The 23953-nt window shown below is 37.6% G+C and overlaps 1 pseudogene; it reads right to left on the bottom strand.

Annotated features, from left to right (window-relative positions):
• Positions 1 to 231: 231 nt before the first annotated feature.
• On the bottom strand, positions 232 to 18659 carry LOC139740996 (high-affinity choline transporter 1-like; annotated as a pseudogene).
• Between the last annotated feature and the right edge of the window lie 5294 nt (positions 18660 to 23953).

Below are 23953 nucleotides of genomic sequence, written 5' to 3'. Positions count from 1 at the left end.
TACCTCGGTTTACGTGGTGTTTGATGTCAATGTCAAGATCAAACTTAAAGTTTGTTCGCTTGACCCAATGCATAAAATCATAAATAAATGTTTGACGTGGACATAAATAAAATGACATGAGTGAAAACCTTTCTCTGCTTTGAAACAGCAGCCCGCCCCTTCCCCAGAAAAGAAAAGAACAGTGTAACCGAAAAGGTCACTTAGGTGTTGCGATCACTTGCTTTGAGCGCTTTACAGTTTCTCATTCTGAAATTCATCGAGTTCTTGGTCAGCGTGATTAATGGTATCATAATTCTTGTCGGGGCTGCTCTTGCCAAAACACTTGAAGACGTCCCACCGGTTGCTGAGGTACTCCTTCTCAAACACGAAGGCTGTGGCGTAGGACACCAGCAGCAACGTGAGCAGCGAAATAATCATACACAGCGTGCGGAACGGAAACTGCTGCCCGTACTCCTCGTCGTACAGCGGGTAGCGGATGAGTGGGGGCAAGCTGAGCGCTGAGACGCCGCTAGCCAGCCGGAGAAACAGACCTACTACGAACGCCACCGCTGACCCGTAGGTATTGGACTTGTTCACGTGGATGACGCACACGAGCTGGGGGAAGAGAATGACGTAGACGAAATCGGAGCAGAGCACGAACAGGGCGTAGATGGAGGAGACGGTCAAAGCCATGATGGTAGCAATCGTGGTTACGACGATTACGGAAATTCGCATCAGCCACACCAGTTCCTTCTCAGAAGCCTGAAGAAAGATTTAAAAAATTATTGAGTGAAACATACCGTAAAATGGCAAACTCTATCATCAGAGTTACAACTGATTCTGGTTGAAGACATGTTTATAGTCTCTTACCCACAGCTCACAACTCACAACTCACAATCGGGTGGATGTCGACAAAAAGAAGGCAAAAAAAAAATGTGCCCTAACCTTTGGTCGCAGGATGTTGCGATAGACGTTTCGCGTCCACATCGAGCTCGTGGATAGAACAGACGAGTCCGTAGACGACATGACGGCGGCCGAGATGGCGCCGAGGCCCAGAAAGGCCACGAAGGGCGGGGTCAGGTACTGAATGACAGCTGGGAGAATGATGTTCGGCTGCTCGTAGGGGTCGGTGGTGTTGAGGTTGATGCTCGTCATATTCCAGTCTATATAATAAATAATTGAAAGAGAAGTACATAATTCACGACACATCAAAAGATAAAAAGAGATTCGTGATCTCTATGTAGCCCCTTTAATAGTTACAGGCACCGGTTGTTTCATAAATGTAAAAAGGCGGGCTAATAAAGTAGGGTTTTGTGCAAAAAAAAAAAAATGGCTATTCATATTAGCTCGAAATTGGCTGCTCAAGTGTGACAGATACCTGAACTTTCATATCGAATTACACCACGGCATTAACTGCTGCTCAAAGCGGTGGCTCAAGGAAGCAAAGAAAAATTCGAAGAATACGTTTAAGCTGCTTTATATAAAATCAGTAATTGCAACAATTTTTATAGCAAAACCTAGTGTTGCTTGAAATGAATAAGTAGTAAAAATGTCTTTAATATTGGCATCATGATAGATATGGTAAAAGTAACAACAATAATAATTACTGCACTTCAAAATTTTGATAGGAAATGTTGCAGAATTTTTTTTCTGATATTGGAGAATTTTTTTTTTTCAATTAAAGCGATAAAGAGAAAATGCTTCAACTCCTCACTTACAACATTTCATGCTTGTTAAGGCAAGGCGGGGCTTGCTTGAAGACCATTCTCTAAAATGTGTTGATGTTTGCAGAAGCAGCGAATAACTTACCCGTGCTGGCCCCCACGGCACCCATGAGGTAGGGCAGGTACACTGAGTACGAGACAGCCAAAGGCTGCCATGAACGACGTGTATTTAGCTTGTTTAGGGGTCTTCGTTGACAGTGCCCTCTGGTAGTACACCTGCCACGGCACGCCACCACACAGCTGAAGACATGGACATAAAGTCACGTCATTCCCTTCATGCCACATACCATACATAGCTTTGAACATGCATCATCGACTTGATAGAGATGCAATTACAGTCGTTCCCAAAGTGCATGTGTGCATTCATGTTAACACACTTTCATTTCTATAAAAGTGCCATGGAAATGATATAAAAGACATTTCTCTACAATATCTATACAATCAAAAGGGTTCATATTCAGAGACAACCGTTGTGGGAGGTGCCCAAAGTAACCCCTACTCCCAAGGCAATGAAAAACATGCAGTATATACCACCGCGAATACACTTTCATGTTCCATGCTTACAGTATATGCCTCTGAAAATATTGTTCCGAGCCGTCTAGCATATACTGAAGGCACTCACGCTCTATCAACAACGAACTCGTGCAGCGGTTCCTTATAGATCCTAACTCACTACTGGAGAAAAAAGAACTTCGTTAATTAAGGATACTGATTTTGATGTTGACAGAGATAGAGCTGTATGTCACTACAATCATCATACGGTTGAAGAATTTAATGAAATATGTAAGATTAATACAGTGTACTGATAATAGTTTTAATCATAATGATTCAGTTGAAAGGACTATTAGAATTGAAAGTGTCAAACGTCATTTTAGTCTGCTTCATTTAAATGCTAGAAGTATGAATAAAAATTTGATTCTATTGATTTACTGTTGTCTTCGTAAAATAATTTTCAATTTTCAGTAATAGGAATTACAGAAAGTTGGTTACACAAAAATTCTGTCCCCGTATTTAACATCGACAATTATGTTAGAATTAATAAAAACAAAACTTATGACATGAATTTACCGAAATCTAGGTAGAATATTGAGATATAAGGATATATTTCAATTCTCTTGTAAAAATATTCAGTGATAAACACTGTTTTAAGTCTAGAGGCACAGCATTCCAGATATCTGGTCCATGATGTTGTAATGATTAATTTGGGGGCTTTAATGATTCTAGGGTTTTCCAGATGATAATCAGATGATTGACGCGTTGGGTAGGAATGAACTACAGAGTTTGCTGCGAAAAAAAAACCATCAAAAATTTTAGGGAGGCAATTATGCGTTTTTTTTTTTTTTTTGCATAAACGTTGCAGTCTGAAAAGTATGTATATCATTGAATTGCATTATTTTCAATTGCTGAAATAAAAGATCGGAGGGGTTAAACAAGGGGAATTAGTTATCAATCGCAGAATAAGTTTCTGAAGAATAAAAATCGAGTATATTCTACTTAATCCCCATTTTCCCCACGCAATGTTGCAGTATGTTTTATACGGTAAAAATCATAGCATTGAGACTTAAGGTTTTTCAATCGGTATAAATTCCCATTGCTTTAGACATAGATGTGTGGATATTATGAATGTGATTCTTCCAAGTTAAATTGGAGTCAATTGTAATTTCCACAAAACTCGTGAAATTCTCTTCAGTTAAAGGCAATCCATGAATACATGCACTACCATTACTATTGTTATCAATTTGTTTAAAAAAAAAGAAAATTACATTTGAAACGATTAAAATCTGCTTTTGGAATATCAACAGCAGTCCACTGCATGCAAACCATTGGGAAACCTTATAGATTTCTATATTCAATGTATTAATTAGCATTTCGAAATCCTGATAAGTTTTAAAAAATGGTATCATCAGCAAATAATAGAAAATTAAGAGTCCTATGGAGGACTTTGTTATATCATTGATGTATGTGAGAAACAGGGGCTGAAGAACTGCACAAACAATATTAGATTTTCGAGATTCAGATGATTTGAATAATACGTATTGCTTTCTACAGGATAAAAAATCAAAAATCCATGAAAGTGTTAAACCACGAACGTCATATCTGTGTAACTTATAAACTTAAATATCATGATCTATTGGGGCAAATGCTTTGGAAAGATCCATAAATATACCTATCCATGTTTTCTTTTTTTATTAGCTAATGATTCATATATCTTATGTACACGGTAATAATTGAGTTATTGCCCGGTCGGTGGAATATCCCTTTCTGAAACAGAACTAATTTGGTATAAGGGGATCATTCGTATGAAGAAAATAATAAAGCCGTTTATTGATAATTTTTTCCAAAATTTCAGATATACTACGGAGTATAGATATTGGTCGGTAATTACTCAAAACAAAAGGGTCATTTTGTTTTAAATACTGGAACAACTTTTTCTATCTTAAAAGAATTGGGGCATACCCCTGTGGTGAGAGAAAGATTGAACACATACACTAAAAGGTGCAGTTATTCGTTTAATCATCTTCTTCAATAAACAAACACTTATATCATCATGCCCTCTAGATGAACTTTGTTTCAAGTTTTCAATAATCTTCAATATTTCTTCATCATCTGTTGGTGTAAAGAAAAGAGTCTTGTGAAAATACGGAAAAAGAAATGAAACAAAATATGAATTTGCTTTCTTATGTTCTATTTTAGAAGCTAATTGAGGATCGATATTCACAAAATGTGAATTAACAGCTTCAGATATATCATCATCGTTGGTGAGTTCTACGTCATCAGCATAAACAACAGATACATTTTCCTTATTTTTCTTACCAAGTATCGTGTATAACTTCCCGTAAACCACTGACATAATTTTTATTCAAAATACATTTATTAGAATGATATGTTTTACGCGATATAAGAATTAAATTAGTAAGTTCATTTCTACATTTCCTGTAATAAACAAAATTTTCAACAATTCAAGTTGTAACCTTTAACTCATACAATTTATTATGGGTGTTTATTGAACGCATAATTCCCTTAGTAATCCAAGGTTGTATATTTTTCCTTCGTGTTTTCATTTTAACTAAAGGAACATTTTTCCTATGATAATATAAAAACTTATCAAGAAAAAACATCTTAAGCCTTATCAGCGGTGTGTTTGATATACTGTACATCTCGCCAGTCCTCCTGTTCTAATTCACTATCAAATAGTACAATATTTTCATCTGATTCTTTTCTATACATAATTGATCTGTTTTGATAGGTGTTTTGCACCTTTTCGCTGGGATACTGTAGAATGATAAATTTTGGCAAATGGTCAGATATATCATAGAATATAAATCCCATTATCAAAATTATTTACATTAACACTCTTTGAGAAAATATCATCCAAAAGAGTTTTGGATGTGTGAGATACTCTTTTAGATTAACAATATGAGAATGAAAAGCATAAGACAAAATAATAATTTGCAATTTCACCGCTTGAATGCCTGTTTTCATCATATCAATGTTATAATCACCAATAATATAAACTTCTTTATTTTCTTGAGATATTCTATCAAGAAATTCTTCAAAAGTATATACAATCATATCAGCTCTATTACTCTTTGGCCTATATCAAACCTCGATTATCCTATTTTTGTGCATGCCTGTAGAGAATCGTTCTGCCGTGTAGCAAAGAAACTTTACCTTTCTTTTCTTTCTTAATGATAGAAGAGACACTGCTCTTCAACAACTGTAATAGTCAAAAGGATGCACATATTTTAAAGGCGCCCGAGTGGGATGAGTTCGAAATTACCCCACCCCACGGTAAAGAAAACATGTAATTTAACGCGAATATATATGCTTCAGTGTTTCATGTCTTCAAAAAGTAGTTCCGGTTGTATAGGAAGGAGACTTTTGTTTTCAAGAAATACAATGAAATTAATCTAATAGAGTAAACATTGCTATACAATGGCTTGTCAAAAAGGTGAACATTCAAAGGCAACCCCTTGGGAAGTGTCCAAACGTGTTTTTTTTTCGAAACACCTATGCTCACGTCCCCTATTTACAAAATATTGGTTTTAGCAAGAAAAAAAAAAAACCCATTATGATAGACAAGTGATGAATACTAGTATACAGCTGAAATGGAATGAACTTCACTTATTGCAAACATGGACCCTGATATCTATGTTTTCATGATCAAGAAATAGGGGAAAAAAATCGAAATTTTCTATCAGTTCCTGATAAACTCTCACACAGATAATGGTCTGGATTATTCAAGAATGTTCTGCATACTAGTCACAAGGATGGTCTATCAACCAGAATGTTTATTTCTTTCTTTTTTTTGGGGGGGGGGGGGTAATGATGCATAGTTTGCAACTGGGGGAAGGGAAGCGTGCTCACATCGTAGGCATCTATTACAACAACTATACTCACACAAACACACATACACACACACACACAGACTTCGACACAGACACAGAAACACAGACACAGACACAGACAGGCAGACACACATACAATACACACATATTACATGTATAAAATTATGTAATTCTGCTAAGATGATTGAAAATACTATTTGTTACTCATGATATATGGCTTATCCATAACGGAATCTTTCCCCTACTATATTGCACCATGGGTGATGTTTGTACAGGGCTTCAAATACGAAGTAATGTGACTAGATAGTAGAAAGAAAGACATTGAAAATGACAAATTTGTTAAAACGTTGTAATTGGAAACCATGAAAATTGTGTTAGAATTATAGGAAATATGATAAAGGTCTTCAAATACCTCTGACTGTGACTAATTTCAGTAAGTATAACTTAAACAACTATTGGGACATAGACTTTTTTCACTACACAGCATATTCATGAAATTATTATATTTAGCATACGGGAACATATGTCTACATTTATGCATCTTCAGTTTGTATATTTTTACAGGATTTGGTCGTGAACTCTGGCCGCGAGGAACAAAAAAAAAAAGTCTGGCGCCGCAAAGACTAGCGGCGATCTGGCAACCCCTGTCGAGGCATTTATAGCTGAAATGCACGCATGCATGCAGTTACTGAGCCGGTAATTATTTTTCCCTTTCCTGGATGAAAAAAAAAAAATGTATACAAAAGTCACTTTACGCATTCACTTTTTTTTTTCTTAATCAGACCATGGAAATTTTTGTTGGAAATTTTCTGAGCATGGAAAGTTTTATGTTATCTAACCCCAAGTGCTATCTTCTGTTCATTGTCACTTATCTATTCATACACCACGCTTGCAGTGCGTGCCGGGCAAAACATTCGAACTTGGCTAGTAGCTATTGAATGAGTCGCGAATGCAAGGCCAAAAGAAATCTATTTATCCCCATCCATACAAAAAAAGTCGCTGAGCTATTTAAAAAAAAAAATCTTTCCGTTACTCCCGTTGATCTTTGACACTCTTTGTTGAAAATGAAATGAAATGAAATGAAATGAAACGATCCACCCTCCATACATCAACGCACCAAAAGTTACCATACAAAGGCGAACCATGAATTGACGGTTTCTTTGGCGGCCTCTGCCATACACTATCATAATCTACTTTGTTCCAACGTGAACTAACACATTTGCTCTATCCCAAGATTTTAGAATTGATATACTCCCTGTTTTGTCTCCTGTATGTATAGTAGGGTGTCCAACAAATCGACACCCTAATGTTTTTCAATCAATAGATACTTAAAATATCTCATAATTTGCCTGAAATTTTACTCACATGTAAAGAAAATACTCTGAATTCACAAGCGCGCATTAAAAATGCGATTTGCGGTACACGCTCCAAGTTGCGCCGTAATTTTGAAACCAACCCCCATCCCTACCCTCTATTGACAATACGTGCGAAAAGTACGTAATGCTTTTCCAATGTGCATTTATAATCTACGGTATCATTGTTTTGCTGTTGATCTTGTTTATTATCGGATTTTCAGTAATATTTGGACATCTTCAATTAAATCCCCAGTGAAGAATGCAAAACCGCTGCGAGTAGTCTCATGCTTGAATAATGTTCGTTCTTTTCGCGCAATGCTAGGGTGTCGGTTTCAATGTACAGTGTCGATGTTTTGGACACCTTTATACGCTCCGGATTTCGTTTTGTCATTTTATCCTTTGAATCTCATAGGGAATCGCACTAAATTCTTCATTCTAATGAAAAATCCATACTGTCCATCTGAAGATGAATGGCTGCAAAAATGGGGGATACATGTTTATCAATAATTAAAAGATTATACGGCTCACCAGCTGCATGATGTAGTCGAGCCACACGCCAACCTTGTTGGGGCTCAGGTGGCCCAGCCATCGCTCCTTAGTCTCGTTCAGGGGGGTCACGGCGTCATTCGTTAGAGCAAAAGGCAGGCAGAGCCACTGGTGATAGGGAAACATGATGTAAACCATTAAACTCATTAAACCAATAATTGAATCAATGACTAATTGAATGTATGTCATGGATTCTTTGAATAGCTTGACTCTTATCGCTATTACTTTATCATTGAGAATCAAGCAACGCATACTTTATGATTGGTACATGTACATGCATTATGTATGTATGTATGCATGTACATGCATAAACATTTAATTCTGTTCAATGTCTGATATGTTTTGGAAAATTTGTTTGCAACGTTATTTCTATTTCAGAAAAGAGCAGACATCAAATCAAATCAAATCAAATCAGATCAAATCAAATCAAGTCATTTTACATAAAGATAGAATGACTGCAGTTACCATTTTATATAGCACCGCCTGTAACTTTGAAACAGAAGCGACGCTGATAATGCTTATCAAGAGATCACCGTTGTCGACGTCATCATGTTTATAATGCTATCGTGAATATTGTATGTGTCGACAAACATGTCAAAAAAAAAAACCATGGGGAATCGAGTCTGTCATCTGCTGTTTCCCGGGCTATGACTCTACCACCAGGCTATCCCTGGTTACCCACAGTGACACGATGAACTTGGAACAAATTAATGCCAAGTCCCGGAAAGCAGTAGATGGTAGGTTCAATATCCGCTGGTTCCTTTTCTCATCATGTTTGTTAAAATGTTGATCACCACTTGCGATTTTACAATGCATTTGTACAGAGGGTGACAACTGACTTGAAAAAAAAATCTAAATATTATAGCACAAACAAAGTTTATCTTACTTTGACTTACCAGACCAAACACTATGAGACAGAGTTGTACAATGTCAGTGTAGGCAACGGAGTAGAGACCCCCGAACACAGTGTACACAGCTGCAATGCAAGCTGATATGATCACCGCAAGATGCTGGTCTATGTCTATAATCACAGCGATTGTTGATCCTGCAGGCACACAAAGGAAAAATATCACAACAATTTTTGTGTGTGTCTGTTTGTGTGACGGGGTCTTTTTTTCAGAATGTACCACCATAATGCCACAGAACCTTTATCCTTTGGATCATCCGTGATTGTTTTCCTAAGTATATAATACCTTGGTATAAGCCGCATCTATATCGCATACCGATGTTGTTGATTACCAGTCAGCGTTTACACGACAGGAAGATTTTTCAAACAGAATTCTCTTTAAAAGACATGGGATGTATGAATATTTTACGCGTTTCCTTGATGTTTAGAAACTTCACTCATTTTTTCAGTATCACATAGAGTAACAACCTTTTGTAGGTACACCTTGTAAGTATGTGTCCTGGGGGGCATTTCACGAAGCATTTTGTCCGACAAAATTGTCGGACAAATTTGCTCCCAGCCAATAAGATGCAAGGATTTCAGTAGCTTGTAACAGTTTGTCAGGAAAATATCCGACTAAAACGCTTCATGAAATGCCCCCCTGGTTACTTTATTACTTCACTGGGAAGTCATGCCAAGTCATGTATCAAAATGAAGATGCAAAAAGTAATAGATACATCATATGTATTCATTATGTAATTCTGCTAATGATAATTATTGAAATACTATGTCGCATACACGGAGTCGCTCCATATGTATTACACTAATATTATCAATATTAAAATCAGAAATAAGAGAGAAAAACAAAGTGCATTAGAAAATAAAGGAATCAATCATCAATAATCATTATAAACGATGATGTTAAGCAAAGAAATTGGATGAGGGGTTCTGATCAATGACTTTGAAACTCAATTAGAGAACTATAATCAAGATTATAAACTGGTTTACTAGAAGACAATGGGGATGATTTCGGATAGGGTAATTGCCTGTGAGCAGGCCAGATCTTACCGAGCGCTGCTAGGATGGCGGCACACCAAAGCAATTCGCCCATCAGAGCCGCAAGGAATAGGAAACCACCCATCCGATTGCCATACTTTACTTGGAAAGGATCGATCATTGTGACGTAATTTGCCGCTCGCATCTTTTCCGCGAAGAATATTCCATCTGCGAAGGGGGGGGGGGGGTGAGTAGAATGGATGGTGATTAAATAGAAAACAAAAATCGATAATCACATGGATACAGGAAACAATATCCGTACTTTAAAGAATAAAACAAGGAATTTCCTCTTCACATGTCATCATGATTATCATGTTTTTACGTAACTCTGTAAATTACATTTCTGAATTGCATCAACTAAATAACATCGCCAGATGATAAGTGTTCCCCACTCTAAATAAACAGTGACATTATTTCACAAAACTGGAACATAATTATGTAGAAGTGCCCTACATATTTTGGTTAACATTGCTTAGCAATAATTTCATCTTCCTCAAATAATGCCGAAACGACAAGGGCAAAAAAAAATCTATGAAAATATATATCACAGCTTTGTACAAAATATCAGGCACTACAAAAGCGTTCCTTCTGATAGTTAGAGCAGGAAGGAGGAGGAGGAGGAGAAGGAGAGAGAAGAGAATGCTCCACACAAAAACACAAACACATAATACACACACATACGCAAACATTATTATAACTCCCACTCACATATAAAGCTTTGACATGTATGAAGTTTCCGACTTACTGATGAAAAAACTCAGACTGTAGCCCAAGGGCGCCTGTGCCCAGACGAGCCCTTTGCTCTCCTTGAACACTACCTCTGCCGTGCCGTTGATGTACCCTCCTCCCACCCAGGTGGCTGTGAAAAGGACGAGACACGAAGATCAGTGAAAGAACACCGTTTGACAGTCTGTCAGATAAAATCATTATTTTTTCCGTCTCGAATGAGGCGTTGCATGGCAATTGGATAGCTTTTAGCAACCTCATGTTTATGGACTTTGATAAGCGTAGAGAATAAAAAAAAAACAAGATTAATAAAGTGTCACGAGCATCGAACATGAAAAAAACAAAGTTTTTTTGTTTTTTTAAACTATTTTCAATTTCAGAATGTCCAGCTTGGATATATACATGAAGAAATAGGAATACAAAAGTAATACATAACGGTCGATGTGCCATTTTCAATCAAAGTAAAGGATGCGAAGAGAAATACTATGGAACCTACTAAAAAGCAAAGCTTGTTGAGTGTAGGTCCCAACAAAAGCCTAGTGAGGGGAACAGGATGAGGAGCACGGGTACAATTAAGACCAAAAGCAAGGATAAACAAAAGAGAATGACTATTAATACTCGGGGCACAGAAGATTCTTCTCACATGTATTTATGTGTGTGATAAAATGAGAACAAGAAACCACATGCTGCACACTATAGCAGTTGCTCTAATAGCAATTTTGACAGGGAGTGATAATGACGTGAATACTTAAGTACTATATAATTTTAGGGTTTAAACATTCCGGCTTCCATAGCCACGGGGAAAGATTTGAAAAATGGAGAACATGAATCAATTGCAATCAATTGCGAATATAACGGGATTTAGTTACATCATTTACCCTTATTTAGACGATTCAGATCGAATTATAAGAGAGTACCAAAACAACCATGGATTTCAAAGTCCCTACTTAGGTCTATCAATAGGAAGAATAAATTGTTTTACAGATACCGAAAATCTCCGAATGATGTAACTAAATCCCATTATATTCGTTACCGCAATGTACTTACTTCTTCGTTGCGCTTAGCCAAGCAACTGTATTTTGCAAATCAGTTTGAAAAATGCAAGTTTGACATTAAGAGTACGTGGAGGGTAATAAACACAGCTTTGAAATCTAGCACTGTTACAAATTCCCCTACTCATATTTTGAATGACGGTCATCAAGTTGATGATCCACAGGAAATGGCCGATGTATTTAATGATTACTTTGTTAACTTAGGACCTGATCTTGCTAGCAAAATACCAAATACCCAGACAACTTTTCATTCTTTTTTAAAAGACAGGAATGTACAAACCATGTTTTTCATTCCTATTGTTGAAGAAGAAATCAAAGAAATTGTTGATAACCTAAATATTAAGAAAAGTATAGGTAATGATGGTATTTCGGCTTTTCTTCTGAAGAATATAATAAATGAAATAATTTCTCCACTCACTTATATTTTCAATCAATCTTTATCTAGTGGCAAAGTCCCAGATAATATGAAAATCGCTCGAGTTGTTCCCATATACAAAAAGGGTCCAAAAGAATTTGTGAGTAATTACCGCCCGATATCTCTCTTAACCTCAGTCTCAAAAATTCTTGAAAGGCTTGTTTATAAACGAACTCTTAGATTTCTTGTTAATTGCAATATTCTTTCTAATTTCCAATTTGGATTCAGAAAACAGCATAGCACAACTCACGCATTATTAGCCTTCATTGATAAAGTAGCTCATGCTTTAGATGATGCTTCCCACACCATCGGTGTTTTTCTCGATTTTTCGAAGGCTTTTGATACCATTGACCATCAAATTTTGCATTATAAGTTAAGCCATTACGGTATCCGTGGGAGGGCTTTAGAGTGGTTTAAAGACTATCTCACAAACAGAAAACAATTTGTTTACATAAATGGCTATGAGTCAGGTATGACGTCAACTTCTTGCGGTGTCCCCCAGGGTTCTCTTCTTGGCCCACTTTTATTCATCCTGTACATCAACGATCTCCAAATTCGTCACAGATTCTTTCTTTTATTTGTTTCGCTGATGATACAAATCTATTTCTGTCTCACCGCAATCCCAATATCCTTGTAAGTATAATGAATAAAGAATTGAAATCTGTTCAGTCCTGGATTTACGCTAACAAGTTATCATTAAATGTTGATAAAACACATTATATGTTATATGTTTAGCAATTCCTTGCAAGTTATTCCTGATGATGTTAAGATTAATGATATTAACCTAACCCGAGTAGATAGTACAAAGTTTTTAGGACTTTACATCGATAGTGACCTTTCCTGGAAAACTCACTTTAATTTTTTAAGTAAAATTTTGTCACGAAATACAGGAATCCTAAACAAACTGAAACATTTTTTTGCCCAACCATATCTTGCAGATTGTATATTCAACCATGATTTCCCCATATCTTAATTATGGAATTCTTGCGTGGGGTAACGCATCTAAATACTTACTGGATTCACTTTTTCTTCTTCAAAAGCGAGCGATCAGAATTATTAACCATGCTGGGTATTTATCTCACACTAACGCCTTATTTCAGAAAAATAAGATTTTAAAACTGATAGATTTGTTTGGTTATAATTTAGGTATTTTTATGTATAAATTTTCCTCAAAAGATCTTCCTCCTGGTGTCTTTTTACAGATGTTCATAAGAAACAATTCTGTCCACCACTATCCAACTCGCCAGAGTGACGCTTATCACCTTCCACGAACTCGAACAGTTTTCGCTAAAAACACAATTATGTATACAGGTCCTAAATATTGGAATGATCTCCCAACAGAGGTTAAAAGCTGTCTGTCATTATCATCCTTTAAGCGTAAACTCAGAGAGCATGTATTGAATAGCTACAACACACAAGTGCATAAAAATTCCTTTTTGTTATGCTGATGGCTGCTCTGTTATACTACTCGGTTGTTGCCATGTGAACAGACTCATGCATATACATTTTAGTTGCATGCTCTCACAAATTCCTTCCCATCGGTGTTCTTCCTTCCACTTCTAGTAAGACCTTGGTCGTGTCGCATAGTTTTCCCCTCCTTTCTTTCTTTCCTTTCTTTTATGCATCATTGCAGCTGGCTGGTATATCACATATAGGAATTGCAATTGATTCATGTTCTCCATTATTCAAATCTTTCCCCGTGTCTATGGAAGCCGGAATGTTTAAACCCTAATAGTACTTAAGTATTCACGTCATTATCACTCCCATGTCTAAATTGCTATTAGAGCAACGGCTATAGTGTGCAGCATGTGGTTACTTGTTCTCATTTTATCACACACATAAATGCATGTGAGAAGAATCTTCTGAGCCCCGAGTAATAGTCATTCTCTTTTGTTTATCCTTACTTTTGGTCTTAATTGTACCCGTGCTCCTCATCCTGTTCCCCTTACTAGGCTTTTGTTGGGACCTACACTCAACAAGCTTTGCTTTTTAGTAGGTTCCATCGTATTTCTCTTCGCATCCTTTACTTTGATTGAAAATGACAGATCGACCGTTATGTATTACTTTTGTATTCCTATTTCTTCATGTATATATCCAAGCTGGACATTCTGTATTATATTTTGTTATAAACCATGTATTTCCCATCGAGAAATACGAAAATAAATTGAAATTGAAATTGAAAAAATTTGGAGATTTTCGGTATCTGCAAAACAATTTATTCTTCCTATTGATAGACCTAAGTAGGGACTTTGAAATCCATGGTTGTTTTGGTACTCTCTTATAATTCGATCTGAATCGTCTTAATAAGGGTATATAAACATTACAAGTATTTATAAGGATGTTCATAAAAACAACAAAGGACGAATTTACATTTCTTTGGTTATAAACAGAGGACCAATCAACTGACCTCAGTCCCTCTCTAAGTCTATCAAGATTACATTCGGACATATCACGAAAACTTGAATTAAGGGTTGGCATTTTCCTAGTAGAAAACTGTGGTACAAGCGCATATATCGGGAAATGATCGGTGATATCAGAAACTAAAATACCAGAAGTAACATCAGTAAAAACGTTATTAACGAATATATTATACTAAGACGAGTCTTCACGTTACATTAATATTGGTCTCGTTGTTTTGTGTTTTGGTATATTTCTTTTGACCTCTGCATCAAAACTTGAACCTTGATTGGTACTTTACTTCAAGGTGTCTGATCCTGTATGTTCATGAAAATATCTCTGTACTGCATGGGACCAACTTGTATGTTGGTTTGTGTGTGTGATTACTGAGGGATTTTATTCTCCTCTCCCTCTCGTGACCACAAAATTGGCATCGGTGCCCAACATGCGGTCAACACACCTGGCAATCTTATCCTCCATAATTAAAACATGTGAAATATACGTAAATACCCAGATGATGAGGATTTGGCGAGGATTCTTAAAAATCTTGACAGTTGACGGTGCTCATTATTAATTCACCGAAGTACATGTACATCTATACGTAACCCTCTTTCACGAGACCCACCGAAAGTCGCCCAGTGGTTGAGCAGCATTTGGATCACCTCGGCTGATCCTAATTCGTATACCCATTGGGTTGTATTCCGATAAGTTTACTATTTTCTGACTGAAAATTCGGAAGCATGAACTCATCATGAGTAGTCTTTACAAGTTTTCTACAGGCTGATTGTTTGTTTGTTGTTGTTTTTTTGCTTGTTTTTTTTTTTTTTGGTGTTTTTGTTTTGCTGTCTCAATTACTTCCTGTGGGCCTCTTGGACACAAGAGGTAGTGTGGATATAAATGGCAAATCATGCAGGTAGTTAGAGGTTGGTTGATTGCAGCGCTGGATTCTTTGGCATATTTTTTATTTCCTGGAATGTTGTTGGAATGCCTAGCAAGTTAGTCTGAGAATCCCTTCATGGTGGTTGCCACTAGCTATGAAGTTTTAACTTCGCCTGTTTGTGTCACACTCGGATAACTGCATATCATATGTGGCTCATTGCATTCGCATGGATTCACGACCTTCATAATCTCATTTCCGTAAAGTACAATTCCTAACAGAATTCAGGAAATCAATGCGAACAGTGAAAGAACTACACGAAGCACATCGTATCGACTAAGACCAACGGGTAGATTTATAAGTGGTTTATCGTTCATGAAGTATTCGGCAAGGAGGGGGGGGGGGTCGTCCTGTCTTTTCAAAAGAGACACAGAAAATTATGTCCTTATAGGGCCCCATGCATCGGTGGCACCTACTGAACATTAATTCTGCACGAGAAGGTAAGGAATTCCACGATTCATTAACGTAGAATCAAAAGTATCATTACAAGGGGGCATTGCACGTCAATTTTTTACGCATGCAAGGCTCTGATTAACTAAAAGTCCTTTAATAGCCATACGGATACCCGAACAGACTAGACTACTTATAATATACAATGTGTGCATCGTATGTTATGAAATTATGTGCAAAAACGCAACCTGTATAAAGTTAGTGCCCCAGACGACGGAACTGAAAGCGATGCATAAGTGCAACTTTTGCAATCTTTGAATTCATTTTTGCTTACTCTACTTTTCCAACCGAGCAGTTGTTCTTTGATACTTTGGAAACTCAACACACGTCACTCACACACCCACACACCCACACACACACACACACACACACACACTTACATAAAATATACGGAAATCACATATGTGAACATCCTTATAGACGCCCAATGCTTACATAAACCAAACAAGACATTGATGCTGAGGTAAAGTGACGGGCCGTTAACGATCGCCCCATCACTGTATATGCATGCTAACCTGGAAACATTCAACTGCACATTACTTGAATATGAGACCATTCTGAAGTAATAATTTTCACACAACAATATAGACATAATCTGTACTCTTAAATGAATCCCACAAGGATTGGAACAATCACCCCCGGCTTTCCCACTGATTCCCACTGATCAGTACCAGCCTTCCCCTTTAAGAATGAAATGAAACCAGTCACTCCTGCAATGAACACGGCAAATCCGGGTCAGAACTGACCCGGAGCTGGGTCCGTTGGGGGTCACACATCGTCCCGGGTCAGAAATGACAAGGAATGGAGTCAGATATGACCCCATCCAGAGTCATGAATTGGGTCAGGGTGACCCCATTCCGGGTCTTTATGACCAAATTCCAAGTCATTTTTTTGACTCGGAACGGTGTGTGACCCCAACGGACCCAGTTCTATTTTTAGAATGTAAACAACTATACAGTAAAAGTTGTTGCTATAATATTGTTTCTACCTTTCAAACACGTCCGTATGTTGGTGTTGTTATTTCATGTATGTCTTATGTTTGTTTGTTTGTTTTTTAGGTATGAGCTCTGTTCGGATTAAACTTCTTTGAAAACACAAAGGTGGCACGCATGGGAGGTACACCCTCTTACGTGGTTGTGGCTGTGGTAGTGGCATTGCCGCCCCGCCTGGAAGCCAGCAACGAGTGTCACACTGAACCCATTTGCTTCGCAAGAAATAGTAGCTGTAGGTCTCACACCTGTGAATAAAATGGACTCAGTCCGGCCCTATCACAATTCCGTATACAAAAATACAAGAATCAAACGAAGAGGAAATTCAAGTTAAAAAAAAAGAGCAACAGCATAAAGGCCATATAAACATGGTGGAATTGGGGGTTGATCAGCAAGATTTTTTTTTTTAACATAGCGATCCTCAAATATAAGCACTAAAAGTCTTCACCTCGAGGATATTGCCACTACTTAAGTAAGAGGGAAATAAACTCTGGAAGCTGAATCCCAGGAATACTTATATGTGGCATTTACGCAAATTTTCCTTCCCCGTTTGAATACTGGAAGTTTGAAGTAGAAAAAAAATAAAGAGCACAAATTATTATGATAGGAAAGGGAATATTAGAGGCTTAATTGTTCACATGTTTTGAACATGACTTGCATTTATTTCTAACACATTTTTCTCTTTTTACCGGAAAAGGGAGTAATCATACCTAACATGGAAAATAACATCCACTGTTTTGGAAACTGGAAAGTGATATGAAGGTATGTAAACGAAATTATGGGAAAGTAATTTTTGACATTGCAGTAAGCTCTTTCACTTCATAATCAAGTCTATCGGCTGAATAATAATAAAGAAAACTCCTTCTTTGTATTATAACCCTTTTCGCGAATTCATTTCCAGGCTGATGAAAATTTTCATACAGTTTATAATCAGCTTATAATCTAAATTCTTACATGAAATTCAGCCTAATGGAGAAAGGAAAAATTACCAAAAAATGCTTTAAAACAGACTTCTTTTCCCATATGTGATTTGAAGTGCTTTCCTTCCACTGGTTGATTTTGTAAATAAACAAATAGACCTTCAAATAATGAATAAACAGGTGTGAAACCAATATGGAATAAAATGCGTGACTTGTAAACATTGTGTAGGCGGCAATGTATTTCATGGAGTAATTCTATAGATGAATAGGACTTAATTAAAAAACAAACAAACGTGAAAACTACTGTCAAAGTCACATGACAAACGTGATATTGTCACTTGAGAAACACAGAATAACAAATAACAGTTTATTCTGCTACATTCCAATTAATACACAAACAATCAAGAATAAACCGAAAATGGTTCCTTTGTCGTTCAAGTGCAAAGACAATACAATGGTATCTTATCTGTTTTAATTGTTGTCTCTTTGTCAGACGAAAAACTTCACTGAAACATCGTTGAGTATGAAAATATTATTTTGACCTTTTTTCTCCTCTCTCTCAAGGGTAAAGCATTATAAGAGGGTATAGTTTATAGAGTCTTGATTTGAATATTATTTAAATTTCAATCTATTTTAACCTTAGTTTTTTTACATTTATAGAGTCTGAAATCACAGTCATGCATATTTCAGCAAAAATTAAAGGAAAACTTACCGACTAGAGTAAAGAATCCTACCACCCAACCGAAGTCTCTGCCTCCTACCATCACCACCTCGCTGTTGTTGCGTTGCTTGGCTTTGCGGGATGCCCATAGCCCGACGACGAGAATGATTAGATAAAAGACTATCATTCCCGCGACTCCGCCCCAGTTAACCGCCATGGTTGTTTATATCTTCTTCAGCAGTGAAGATGTACCAGGTCCTTAAATGGTCTAACTCGAATGGAACTCGATTCGTGAAACTCCTGCATGGGTCATAATCAATCAAGGGATAGAATTCTGCATTACACGAGAGAGTAAATGGGATGTTTTGTTACGAACGATTCTTAACAATGATTATCTGGTATTCCATTCTGTACCCGAAAGGAACAGTTGATTCGATTGTCATAAGTTAGCCTAGCATCAGTTTATCCATAAACTCTTTTCGTGTGTGTCGAGTAATCTGTGTTATTCAACTATCCCCCCAAAGCAATCGACAGTCACGTAATGCTGTCCGCATGATCGATGAATACAACAGCAGCCAGACAAGGTCACAAGAGAGCAAAATAGGGAGATTGAATTTATGTGTGTGTTCGTATATATATATATATATATATATATATATATATCATTCTATATTCTGAATATAACTGACCTTCGCGGCAAACTCAGAATTTGTCGGTGCTTATCAATATTCAATCCCCTGTTTCTTGTGTCATTTTCAACCTTTCCTGTAAGTTTCATCCAAATCCGTTCTCAGCTTTTTGAGTTATTTTGCATACGGACAAACAAACAAACAAACAAACAAACGCCGATGAAAACATAACCTCCTCCCTTTGCGGAAGTAAGGAAATGAAATGAAATAGGTCCTACATGGACTTGCCCCATGCCAGCTTGTCTACTCCGCAAAACGGGGACTGCTCAGGTACGCTTTCGAATGTGCCTAATCGCCTCAGGTTCTCCCACTTTTTTGTGCAAGTATTGCAAAGAGGAGCAGCCAAACACTATTTTTTTTGTAAACACTTTCCCCCGAGACAGTCCTTGAGCTATTGAATAGACTGTGCATCCATATTTACTGTTCGATTACTATAGCGACCCTGTGGCCGAAAATCCATGTCGATTTATTGTTATCCGAGGGCACGAGTATCACGTGCATCCATATTTACTGTTCGATTACCATGACGACCCAGTAGTATAAAAGGGTGCCACTGAGTGCAGCTCCCCGCACCCTGCTCCTGTATTAAGCTTCCAGGTCGAAAAACCAGTAGAAACCAGTAGAAACCAGTAAGCATTTTTAACTGGTCTTTACTGGTTTTAACTGGTCTTAACTGGTTTCAACTGGTACCAGTTGAAATCAGAAGATAACTCCAAATTTCCAGTAACAAAATAAGCAATTGTAACTGAAACCAGTTGATACCAGCTGAAGATGTACTGGTACCAGTTGATACCAGTTTAATCATACTGGTACCAGTTTATACCAGTTGAAGTTGCACTGCTTACCAATTAAAACCAGTACAAGTCTACTGGTACCAGTTGTAGTCTTACTGGTACCAGTTTATACCAGTTGAAGTTGCACTGCTTACCAGTTGAAACCAGTACAAGTCTACTGGTACCAGTTGTAGTCTTACTGGTACCAGTTTATACCAGTTGAAGTTGCAGTGCTTACCAGTTGAAACCAGTACAAGTCTACTGGTACCAGTTGAAGTCTTATTGGTACCAGTTTATACCAGTTGAAATTGCACTGCTTACCAGTTGGAACCAGTCAACTACCGGTATCAGCTGAAGTCTTACTGGTACCAGTTTATACCAGTTGAAGTTGCACTGCTTACCAGTTGAAACCAGCACAAGTCTTCCGGTACCAGTTGAAGTCTCAATGGTACCAGTTTTATACCAGTTGAAGTTGCACTGCTTACCAGTTGAAACCAGTACAAGTCTACTGGTACCAGTTGATACCAGTTCATATCTCATTGTGTACCAGTTGACACAACCTAAAGGCTACTTTGTGAATTCCATTAGTTCATCAATTAAAACTGAATTAAACGGTTAACAAAACTTAGTTAAAACATTAGATTAAAAAGTAAACAAAACACAATTAAACAAAACGTTTGAAGTGATTGATCTTGGACTCTTAATGACTTCAACTAAATGAAACTGGAACCAATTAAGATCAGTTGACACTTCAACTGACAGACTGTATTTTGACCAGTTTGTGCGTGTGTTTGTGTGTTTATGTGTGTGTGTGTGCGTGTGTGCGCACGTGTGTGTGTTTCTGTGTGTGTGCAAATTAGTTTACGAAATTTGATAGGACTCGTGTACCCATGTAACAGACTGGACCTGCTTATAACTTCATTCCATATTAACACCCACTAAATCATTGAAATTCTAATACCAGTTGATACCAGTTGGTTTCTATTGGTTTTTACTGGTTCTTTTGCTCGTGAATATTCATAAGCTATTCAAATTATCTTCGTGAAAATGAGAAAATATTGTTAAATTTATCTTTGTTATGATTTGAATAAACTCAGAAATGTCTGAAATGCATTAGAAATTTATCTAATATTATTGCCGTGATAATCACAATTTCAACTTGTACTTCTGATGAGGTATTTTCATATTTTTGTAATAAAAGTTTAATCTACTTGGTAACCATGTCTTAAATCATTACAGCAATATGGCCCTATATATATGAATGAAACATCCCTGGTACTAACTAGGTCTAGGATGTAGGCTAAGCCTAAATGTAGTTTTAGGTATAGGCTTTAAGACTATCTGTAGGATTATGTTAGGTTAGATATTAACAATGTCCTGACATACACCAAACACCCATACACCAAATAATATTCAACACCAAATTAATTTTGTCAACTGGATCCCAATTGATTCCAGTTGATACCAGTTGACAACTGGTACCAGTTGGACGAATACCAGTTGATACCAGTTGAATGAATACCAGTTGATACCAGTTGATTTCTAGTCACTCATTCCAATTTCCATATTGAAACCAGTTGCCTTAACTGGAATCAACTGGTACCAGTACCAGTTGCCAACTGGTTTTTCGACCTGGATCGATCTATATTCCTGTTTGATGGTGTTTCCTTACGTTCTGACTGGTGTGAGTGATTTGTTTAAACTCGAGGATATTCCTGGATACTTTTGGTGACATCTAGCTTCTACCTTCACACCAAACATTTGGGAATATGTTTTGGCTGTCTTCGCCTGAGCTGAGCACTGTAGTGGCCATGATCTACACCACACATTGCATGGACAGGATACCACGGCTACTCATCCTTGAACCAGTGTTATGGACATTCTTTTGTTGTGAACAATAGCACCTGTCAATCACAATGGACCCCGGCAACTTGTGTGCATTCTTCTTCCTTGTACTTTTATGCAGTGTGGGGACATGCTACAACCACAGACAAGCATGTACCTCATGCACACTGCAACCAGCCAGTCCACCAAAAATCACTGGATGGACATTTCACAAGTACAGTGGAGTACGGATATGCTACTATCCCAACTCTAACGCGTCCTTCCAGTCTCTTCTTCTGCAAGCCGGTGATATCAACCCAAATCCAGGCCCGATAGAGGGAGAAGGAGCTGCAGCCAGTGGTAGTCTTACATCAGACACCAATCTACACAGAGCTGACTTGTCGTATGGAAGGACTAACATCTGCACGCACACCCCTGCATATATGTACATCAGAGGCTTCCACGGTCCGTATGGCAAACGATCGTCGACTTGGGAATCGCCCGCCGGATGAAAACAAGGCGATCCAAGAGAGGAGGTGCAAAGAGGATCATCTACTCCCAGCAAATTGCAGACTCCGAAAGAGACTACAGCCAACACGACGATGGCTTCGACGAATGTTTCGATGGCTTCATATTAGAGAGGCGTGACCGCAATCGACATGGAGGGGGCGTGGCACTGTATATTTCAAACACTCTTGTGTATCAGCGCAGATTAGACTCAGAAATTGATGGACTAGAGGCTATATGGGTTGAAATTAAACTCCCCAACTCTTCAACCGTCCTTGTCGGTGATTATTACCGCCCCCCACCCCCCCCCCTAGTTCGGATGTACGTTATCAAATGCTGATTGAAGACTCGATATCGAGAGCGTCAAGCGTAGGAAAAGAACTGTATATCTTAGGGGATATGAACTATGACATGCTTTGTAAAACAAAATGTCAGTTTGTCTTGAAGTTATGTCGAACCTATGGATTGAAACAGGTCATTGAAGAACCCACTAGGGTCACAGAGACAACCAAGAGTTTGATTGACATCGTACTAACAAACACACCAAACAATGTTTGTGAGCATAAGGTCATATCTGAGACTATCAGTGATCATAATTTGGTGTATCTTGTACGGAAGCTCTATCGGCCCAAAATACAGTCGAAAATGATTACTTTTCGCTGTTTCAAACGATTCGATGCACAATCTTTTGCATGATCTTGAAAATTCCCAATTATTACGTAACTAGCAGCACCCGTGGAAATCCACGGGTCTGAGGGGTTTTATTTTTTTTTCTCATAATACGATTTTGCACATTTTTATTGAAGAAATAAAAAGAAAAGTCTTCTCATTCTTTCGTTAATTGTGCTGTCTTCTAAATGACCACCCTTCCCAGAAATTTAATACATGTAATACATTTTTGTAGTATGTGCCCGGCGATCCGGTCCATTGGTAGGGATCATTCCTGCCACTACTTGCTTTTATTATAGAACTTGAGTTTCGAGGGGATATTTGCACCCGTTGAAGTCCAACAGTTGTCTTGTTGCCCCTCACCCCCCCCCCTCACGCACACACACATTTCCACCTCCGCAGGGCAAAAAAAAAAAAAAAAAAAACATTGGGGGAAAATTACCAAAAACGCTAATGAGATTCCCCGAAAGTTCTGCCCACAGATTGTTCCCGTCGAAACGGAAAGATATTAACACTATGACTTTGATTACCCCCTGCTCCTGCATCCACGCAGGCACCAGCAGGCATCCACGGCTGGTCTCAAGGCCTCCGGTTTTTTTTTTCATATTTCTTTTCCCCACGTTATGAGAGAAAAATAAAATATTTTCGTCTTCATTTGCTCCCTCCTTTTTGTTTTTAATCACCAAAACTCATAGAACCATCATCTACTTCAGACTGTATACATTATCATAATTAATATTAGGCCTACAATTAATGCTCCTATTATTGTTGTTGTTATTATTATTATTATTATTATTATTATCATCATTGTTGTTATTTGGGGAGGGGGAGATCATAGTCATCAGGTTTAATAGGCACCCGTGGGAGTAGGGTCTCACGACCTCGTTTTTTTTTTTTTTTTCGTTAATATTTTTCCCATGTTATGGAAGAAGGAAGAATAAATGTTCGTCTTCATTTGCTCCCTCTTTTTTTTTGTCACCAAGACTTGGTTTGATAGACCATAGAACCACACATTCTATTTCCACTTGTAATTTTAAAAATAGGCGGTC

The sequence above is a fragment of the Diadema antillarum genome, unplaced genomic scaffold, assembly GCF_040938485.1.
Source record: "Diadema antillarum isolate AM-2024a unplaced genomic scaffold, OU_Dant_1.0 seq00000894_RagTag, whole genome shotgun sequence".
Classification (NCBI taxonomy): Eukaryota; Metazoa; Echinodermata; class Echinoidea; order Diadematoida; family Diadematidae; genus Diadema; species Diadema antillarum.
This window is presented reverse-complemented; position numbering and strand designations above follow the sequence as displayed.